We start from the raw sequence: 9053 nt of genomic DNA on the forward strand, positions 1-9053 counted from the left end.
ATTAATCAAAATCTCTCTAAGGATGCGGACACGGAACTTGGCGCGCAATTCACGAAGGAATGGCAGTCGTCTTGGTTCTCTCGACAGGTGATCCCGGTCTCGACGCAATTTCTCCGATCCTATGTATCGTCCCGTGTACGCGCCTCACTCGAGAACGATATATCTCGTCGCTGTTCTGCAACGTGCCGAACGAAAATTCTCGGCGTTACTCTCGCAACGCGAAATTGTACCACTGCGGCGGCATAAAAGTGTAACTCCCATAAGGCAATGCCGGTGCGCGATATAAAATTTCTTCTCAGTAGCAATTCCGCGGTTGTAACAGACCGTATATCTCGCCGAAACGAACGCGGTAACGACACGCCGTCATTAATCCTCCACACCGGCACGTGCCGCACATCTTGGTTCACGTGGGTCGATTTTTACACATTTGGCACGCGTAAATATTCTTTATCACCGTTCCGATTTATTTAATTCAAACGATGAGTCATTTCCTAGTATTATAAAAATCCAAAATAATCGACAGTATTGATGTAAAGCATATAAAAGTTATTCTTCAATAATAATTATTAGTAATAATAATTTAATAGTAATGCGTAGATTTATTATAAAACAATTTATATCATCTAAATCTGTGAGATATATTTCTGTAACCGCGGGCCGCCTTGCAGCCCATCATAATTTATGTATAAATTAGTAATATGTTTTATTTTCTTTCAATCTATTCAGGAATATTAAGTAAAGAAGGAAATATTAAAGATAGGAAAAATTAGAGCATATTTATTTTATATAATAATATGTTAAATGTATGATATAACAGAAATCCTTTTTTAATAAAAAAAAATAGTAAAAGTACATCAATACATTTAATGATAAACAATAATATTTTTTTATACTAAAATTTATCTGAATTCTTGCTAGTATTCTCATAGCATCTTATTTTCTCAAAGGCTGACATATATAGTTTGTCTGTCCATCTTTATTGAATAATTCGAATATTTGGTAAAATCTTATGAAACTTTTAAATAACAAAAAGTCTATTGAATAGAAAATATTTTAAGAACAATAAACAAAAAAACAAATTGTTCCGAAAGAATAGTAGGTTTTATATTTCTTTTATATTTCTTTCATCTCTGTATGCATGTTGGAGATGTTCTTCTTCTTTTTAAGCATACAATACTTGTAAAAAGCATATAATACTTGTTTTTAAATTAAAGCTTTTTATTCCATTGAAGATATCTTGTACTGAATGTAAATATCTAGAAAAACATACACACTAATAAACTTTCTTCTAAATAAATGTGCAAATCAATAAATAAATAACTAAATAAATGTGCTACCAGAATGTTTGTTAGCATTTAACATTAAAATAATTTCATTTTTTTCAGCTTATTTTTAAAAAAAATATAATTTTTAGTTTTGTAAATTTCTATTCTGATTTTTGCACTTTTTTCATGCAATGCAGTTTTTCAGTATCTTTTTATACTGGCCATAAACATGCATCTCTAACAAATATAATTGACATTGTGTTTTCGCATTGTAATTAACATTATACATCATCAAATGATAATCGAAGCTCTAAACTTCATAAAAGATTTAAACAGAATGAACGACTTCTCATGCCGTTTAAGGACTTTTATGACTATGTCGACCATTCTTCGGTTTCCGTTTCTCTTCGCATACGTAAAATAACTATGTTATCGTTGTCCCTCGAATTTTCACGTCGACAAGGCGTCCGAGCAAAGAAAATAAAAGCAAAAAAGGAAAAAGAGGGGGAGGAAAATGAAAAGGCCAAATTCGAAGGAGTGAACGAGCGAATAAAAGGACAGAAAGGAAACGTCACACTAAGACAGAATACATGCAGCCTCTGATAGGTTTCGAGGCAGTGACGCCGGAAAATTCAATTTTCTCTATGCGACCTGCAGCTTCCTATCGCAAACAAAGTTAGTCTCGCACGATAAAGATCCTTACACGCACACAAACACATATTCACGAATGCGCACATGCAGCTAAGAAGGGACTCTTACATTAAACATGAGATCATGCATTTTTCACTGCTCATACGAATTTATTTTGTTTCTCATAATATAAAACTAAGCAAAAGACATAAAAATATAAGTAAAGTCAACTTTTCATTGTTGTGTAAATGTACTTTTTCTGCTAAAAAAAATTCTGATTATATTTCACAATTTATCATTCAAAAATACATCCCAAAAACCTTATGACGTATTATGTGATAGAATTTAGTTATGTAATACTGTATATGGATATAATAATATGTGGAAATAATAAATTTGCGATAGACAATGATATTTATGTTGGGTAATAATATTTATGTTGAGGCATGTAATATTTAGCAGTCTGTGTCAAAGCTGTTGCTATTCTGAGGAAACGGGTTACTGATTAATCAGCGGATATCGATGCTCCTAAAAAACAAATCGCCGAAACTACTAACAATACGGTCGAAACGTGTCATCGTGTACGTGCACTGGCACCATAAATCCAGCCTGAGAGGCGAATGACCGACAATGAGAACGCAGAATATGAGCCCGCGAAAGATATTCGTCGATTGAGCCTCGAGAATAGCTCGTGATTCGATGCAATCCCGTGTTAACATAAAATCCACGAATCGATTGATGATAGCGCGAGCGAAAAATCTATGGATTTATGATTACCGTATAGCGTATGATTGGATGGCTGACAATAATGTACATATGTGTGAGTTATGAGAATATTATACAAGAGATCATATCTTTGATCACTGAAAATACTATCTTTGCATATGTTTTAGTACTTTATTCGTTTCTACTCGTAGATTTTGTAAGTTTTCTAACATTATTTTACTACTTTTATCATTATAGATAATTCTTGTATTTGATATTTTTTAATTTATATAAGGTTAATTGATGAAAATTTATCATTTACATTGGTCAAAGTAAGATAAATAAACTGATTATGATGTAATAATTTTTAATATTGTATAATGTAACTATGATTTAATTTAAATTTTTGCAAAGATATAATATAATCTCGCCGAAGAATGCTCTCGAAGTTTAACGAACACTTTACAAATATCCTGTGCAATAATGATCTTGTTAAAGGCTGATTCCAAAGTTTGTGCTTATTGTTCTTCGGGGAATTTAATTCCCAAAACAAGAGAAGAGAGTATCTCTTCGTTTATCTAGCCAACTATATAACTTGTTATTCTTTAATAAAAATCAAGCATTATTACTTGACAATTACTGAAGTCTTCAATTAAATTTATTGGATTATTAATTAAAGACTTCCATAATTGCCAATAATTTATTACATTAAATTAATTTATGTCATTAAAAATTATTAATAAGCAACAAATATTTATTAAGTTATGATTATTACAAAATCTCATTAGAAATTATTATTCATTGACTTATTAATTATATCTTTAAATAAGTTATCGAGAAGCCTTAACAATATTGCTTTCGCGTTTACATTATATAATAATTATTAAAATTAATTCTAGCACTAAAAAACGTTTAAATAATTTATTGGTCTGACTTAAACAAATATTAAATGATAAAGTTAATAAAATATTTTATATAATATATTATATAATATAATATTTTATATTTTATATTTTATATTTTATATAATTTTATTTTATACTAATATATAATTGTTTATCAATAAATTCGACTGAACCTTGTTAATATTTCTCACTTGTTTTTTAACTCATCTCGTCTATCAATTCATTCATATTTAACATATGCAATATATTCCACATATATAACTAACACAATTTTATTTAATTGCACATACACACGTACATACACACACACACACACACACGCGCGCGCGCGCGTAATTTTTTTGACTATCGACTATCGACGATTTGTGACGAGTGCTCTGTCAATGGACTAATTTTCCGATCCTCGCTCGATCAATTTCGTCATATCGTTTCGTCCTTATCCTAGTATCGATTCTAGTCTCGGCGAATACTGTTCGGATTATCCGCTCGAACGACGAGCCAGACACATCATCGACGACTATGCTTTGTCTTTGGCCGCAGAGCTTTGATTTTCCCAATGGGAATCAAGAGACTGCTGTCGCTCTTCGGAGAAATAAAAATCGAGTATGAAAGTATGAAAGGAATGTAAAAGGGAGAAAGGGGACAAGAATAAGGAGGATAAAAAGGCAAGCTTCAAGAAGAAAAAGGATCGGGATTTACGAATAAAAGTAGATAGTCATACAAGAAACAGAAAAAAAATGAAAAAAAGACAAAAGCAAAAAAAACAGTTTTTTATTTTAAATATTTATTAAATATAATGTAGCATGTAAGATATTTATTTATTTACCATATTCAAAGATTTTACAATGACTCAATAAAAAAATAATTGTGATAACAGAACAAAACATATAATATTAAAAATAACTATAATATAAACTAAAGAAAAAAATTGTCAAAGAATTAAATTAAGGATTCTCCATGATTTCACATGATTAAATTTCATTGAAATAGAAGTAACACTCTTTATACTAAAAAATAGCTATTCAAAATAAAGTAAATAATAAATAAATAATAAAGAAACACTTACAGATTTTTATATAATAGACAAACAAATAAACTTTTAAATGATAGTTAAATATTAATTGTTTTATAAATAAAAAATAGTAGAAAGTAAATAAAAATAAAAGTAACAAAAATAATAATTTTTATAGAAATTAAAATGCTCACTGAATAATAAAAATAAAAACAAAATGAAAAATAAGAGAAATGAAAAGACGAGAAAAGAAAGGAATGACAGAGAGACAAACGGACAGTTTAAAAAAGATGTCACAGCAGCTTCATTGGAACGTGAGAGAACATTTGCAATTATATCCTTCCAGTTCTTTCACACTTTCTTTTTCTCTATATTCTTTCTACAACTGACCTTTTTTTCCCTCACAGATGCTTTTCACTTTTTAATCTGCTTCGCGCGTGCTAGCCTACTATCACACGTACGCACTTTTTTAAGCATTTTTTCTCACGAACGATTCAAATGTGAACGAAAAGTGAAAAGGGTGTGAAGATATAAAAGCGATCAAGGCCGCCTGGATGTGAAAGTATATATTAAGTACGTGGCGTGGCATCTTGCGATTTTGTAAGAAAAATATTGTAAGACTAACCTTGATATTATTAAGACAGAGATGAATGTTAACAATATTATTATCTTCTATTTTTTTATAAAATTTATAAAAATAAAATAATTATTTACATTCTTTATTTATTTATGTTTAAGTTTATTACATTTAACGTAATGTTATTTTCTAAATTATCTAATTATAAAAAATTTAATTTGAAAGAATATGAATATATATAATAAGTAAAAATGTTCCTTAAATTATAATAAATTTTATGAGATCGAAGTAAATGAGGAGTTATAATAGATAGCATAAATTAATAATAATTTTGTTAGTAAATATTCTATCATCTTGATTAATTTTAAATAATAAAAATAATAAAATAATAAAACAGTTTAAATAGTTAAAATAGTTTAAAACTATTTGTCATATTTAATTTAAAGCATCTAACAAAAATTATAATATTTTTATTATTTGAATTTATTTTTTATCCAGTTAATTATTAATCCAACTATTATATATAACACGCACTTGCGATTGGTAGGAGAGTGACGAGATATTTAAATATATGAAATTTATAAATCACAGGACATCTGCTTATAGTGCATATCTCCAAACATTTCGTCGAACTACTCGCGAATTCTTGTGACGTTAGGCACTCGCTGCGTATTTGTCATTTGCCAGTGGGTCGTGTAGATATGTGCTTACTCGGCGATATTTAATAATTAATAACTCATTAATTGCGAAAGTCGCAAAATGGTAGAGGATATCTGCTCAGTTTGATCCGCTTTACCTGCACAAGCGGTATACCATTACATCCAGTATAATAACCATTGAAATGTTTATTACATAATTCACCAATACGGATATACTCTGTTATTCTATCATAAATTTTCTATTAAATTTTAAAGTGCGCAAATCTTAAAATCAAACTTAATGATATGACACACGGTTTTTATATATCAAAGAGTTTGATAAATAATTCCAATGACTATATTAAAGTCATGTAACAAAAAATCACAAATGAAAATGCTAAATAGAATTATGTTATTTGAAATTTATAACATTAGCAACAAATTAATTGACAACTTGAAATTTTTTGTTTATGAAAAATGTTATGTTTCTTGAAAAAAAGAAAATTGCACAATTTTAATAAAATAAGAAAAAAATATCATATTTTTACTAAAATTAAATTTTATTTGTTTGATTTATTAAAATCTAAGATAAAACTCATTCTTGATATATTCATGTCACATTAATTAAATTTCTTTTGGAATATAATTTCCAAGCATATTGACATTATTTATCAAATATTTATCAAAAGTATAAATCATTTAACGTAATAGAAACAATATAAAATAAAAGTTTCATAATAATTATTGACGGTATAAATTATTTTCTTAATAATGATCTAATCCAAATATTTTTAACATTGCGCGCTTTGAAATTCTCATAATAAATATTTAAATGTAATATTTGCACTATTAAAACACGTAAAATAACAGCTAATAATATAATTTATTATAACAATATTTAGAATAATGTACGTAAAATATATAAAATACGTCTATCTAAATTATAAGGAATCTACTAAACGAAGCAACAAGTACAATAAAAATCCATTTGAAAAGTATATAGAACGTAACTTAAAGTTTAGTTACCAAAAGATAAAGCGTCTCATGAAAATTGGACAATATTCAACAATATTACAAATAATATTTCGTAGTAGCCCGACTCGTGGCGCGGCCTTGAGAAGTGTTTATGCGCGGCGGATAACGCGCTCTGTGTGATTACGCACGACGAATAGCGCTTTTCGAGTACTTTGTGCGTATCATTCTCTCACTAACATTCGTGCGGGCCGGATAGCAGTGCGCACTATTCCGCATATTTCTTCGCATATTTTGTTAAATTGTAATAAATGTTAGATAATATGAAACGTCATTGTACCTGTACCATTACAATATTAAATGCTCATTAATGCTTCATCCGCGAAATTAACGGTTCGTAAATGACAACTCTTTAACGAAAAAGTACTACGTACATCGTATGTATTTTGAATGAATTATCTCTTTGCTATAAAATAACAAGGATTGGTGGGAAGGGATCGAGGGGAAGGGATTTGGTGATAGGAAAAAATAGAGAATTATTACTATTAAGTAACGGTCACTTATTAACTCGTGATTTAATAAACTGAATGAATTCGGAATTCGTTTAGTGTATCGAATATTTTATAACAACGATTATTCGATTTATTGTGTGACAATCGACGTTCGTTTCTTGAAATTTAATAATTTGTAATTTTTTTGTAAATTTTTGTAATATTTGTAATTTTCTGATATAAATACAACTTTGTCGTGGTAAAGAGATTGAATATTCCGAGGACTCAGTACTCCAAAAATAAAGAAGCTAACAATCTGTTATACTATTATACTATTATTGATATCAATATTAAATAATATTAATATTATTAATAATATATTAACACACATCATAGTGACAAGTCGTTCAATGGTTCTTATATAGTAAATGCATTTCAGGTATTAACCGTTGATTTTTAACCGACATTTCATCGTTGATTTAATTGAATAAAATAAGCAAACTGAAACGAATTTATCGCATCGCGCTTTAGAAGTGCTAAAAGGCCAATATTCATAGTCCGTTCTTATATTTAAGATCGTCTTAAGTAAGCTTATACAGTTATCTTATTGGTTGAAATATAATCTTATAAAGACGATCTTAAATATAAGAACTGACTATGAATACCGCCCTAAGTGACTAGGCCAAAGACTTCTTCGTCCATCGAAGGTTCATTCGATATATGCATATCGTTGTTCAAACCAGTAGCTCACCAATTCGGGTGCTGGTTCGTCCAACAATATTTGATATTTTCATGGACAACTTTAGACAAAACGTGGAATGCCGTAAAATATCACGTGAAAATTTTTTATTTACAATTATTCCGCACGTGATCATAATACTCGCGAGTGTTTTTCATGAGTGTCCTGTGCTACGAAGAGGCTCGATCATCTGAGAGGAGGAGGAGGCCTGGGAAAGGCATCAGGCACCGGCGGAGCAACTTTGCGGTAAATATAAATTTCTTATCAAAATGTTTTCTTTTTTCATTTATTCGGATCGTTATATCTTAATAATTTAAAATTCATAATTTGGAAAAAAGAAAAATTTTAAATCTTGTACGAGTTTACTTCTATAAAGATCTTTCTTTTGGAAACTATATAATTATTTTAATAAATATTTAATTAAAAAGCAAATAGATTTAATAAAAATTACTTTTTAAAGTATCTATCATTTTTAGCAGTGTTGTAATATGAATGGTTTGTCTGTGTGTTACAGAATCATCGTAGCTACGCTGCAGATTAACTCCGCTGTTGCGCATCGAGTCGGTGAGTAATAAATTTTATATATTGGAGTAATGAATCTGTGAAACACTTATATTAGATTTTTTTATATATATGCACATCTATGAAAGTGTTAGATAAGCCTTCACAGATTCAATTGCCCTAAATCGAATAGACTCAAACAATTTAGAGTGTATTGAAATGAGACCATTTATTGATTTATTATATTATATAACGATGCATTTACACAGAATATATGTGTATAAAGCTCAGAAAGTTGATTGGATCACCGCTATTTTATATATTTTCTCATTTTACTTTTACTTATATTAATTTTTTAAAATTTATAAAACAATAATTTCGCAAGTATAAATAATTTAGTAATTTTAAGAAATTAGAAGAATTAGATACATATACATATATAATGTTCGAGATAAATGATATGATACTCCGATATCAATGAAATATTTACAATTTAAAATATCTGAATATTACATTTAACATTTAAGCAATTTTATTTAAATACTTGTTTAAATGTTATATAAAAATTATAAAAAGATATAGAAAAGACAATAAATTTTATATTGCCAAATATTTAAA

This window comes from Pogonomyrmex barbatus, unplaced genomic scaffold (assembly GCF_055798465.1).
Source record: "Pogonomyrmex barbatus isolate J1 unplaced genomic scaffold, ASM5579846v1 scaffold20, whole genome shotgun sequence".
NCBI classification, from domain to species: Eukaryota; Metazoa; Arthropoda; class Insecta; order Hymenoptera; family Formicidae; genus Pogonomyrmex; species Pogonomyrmex barbatus.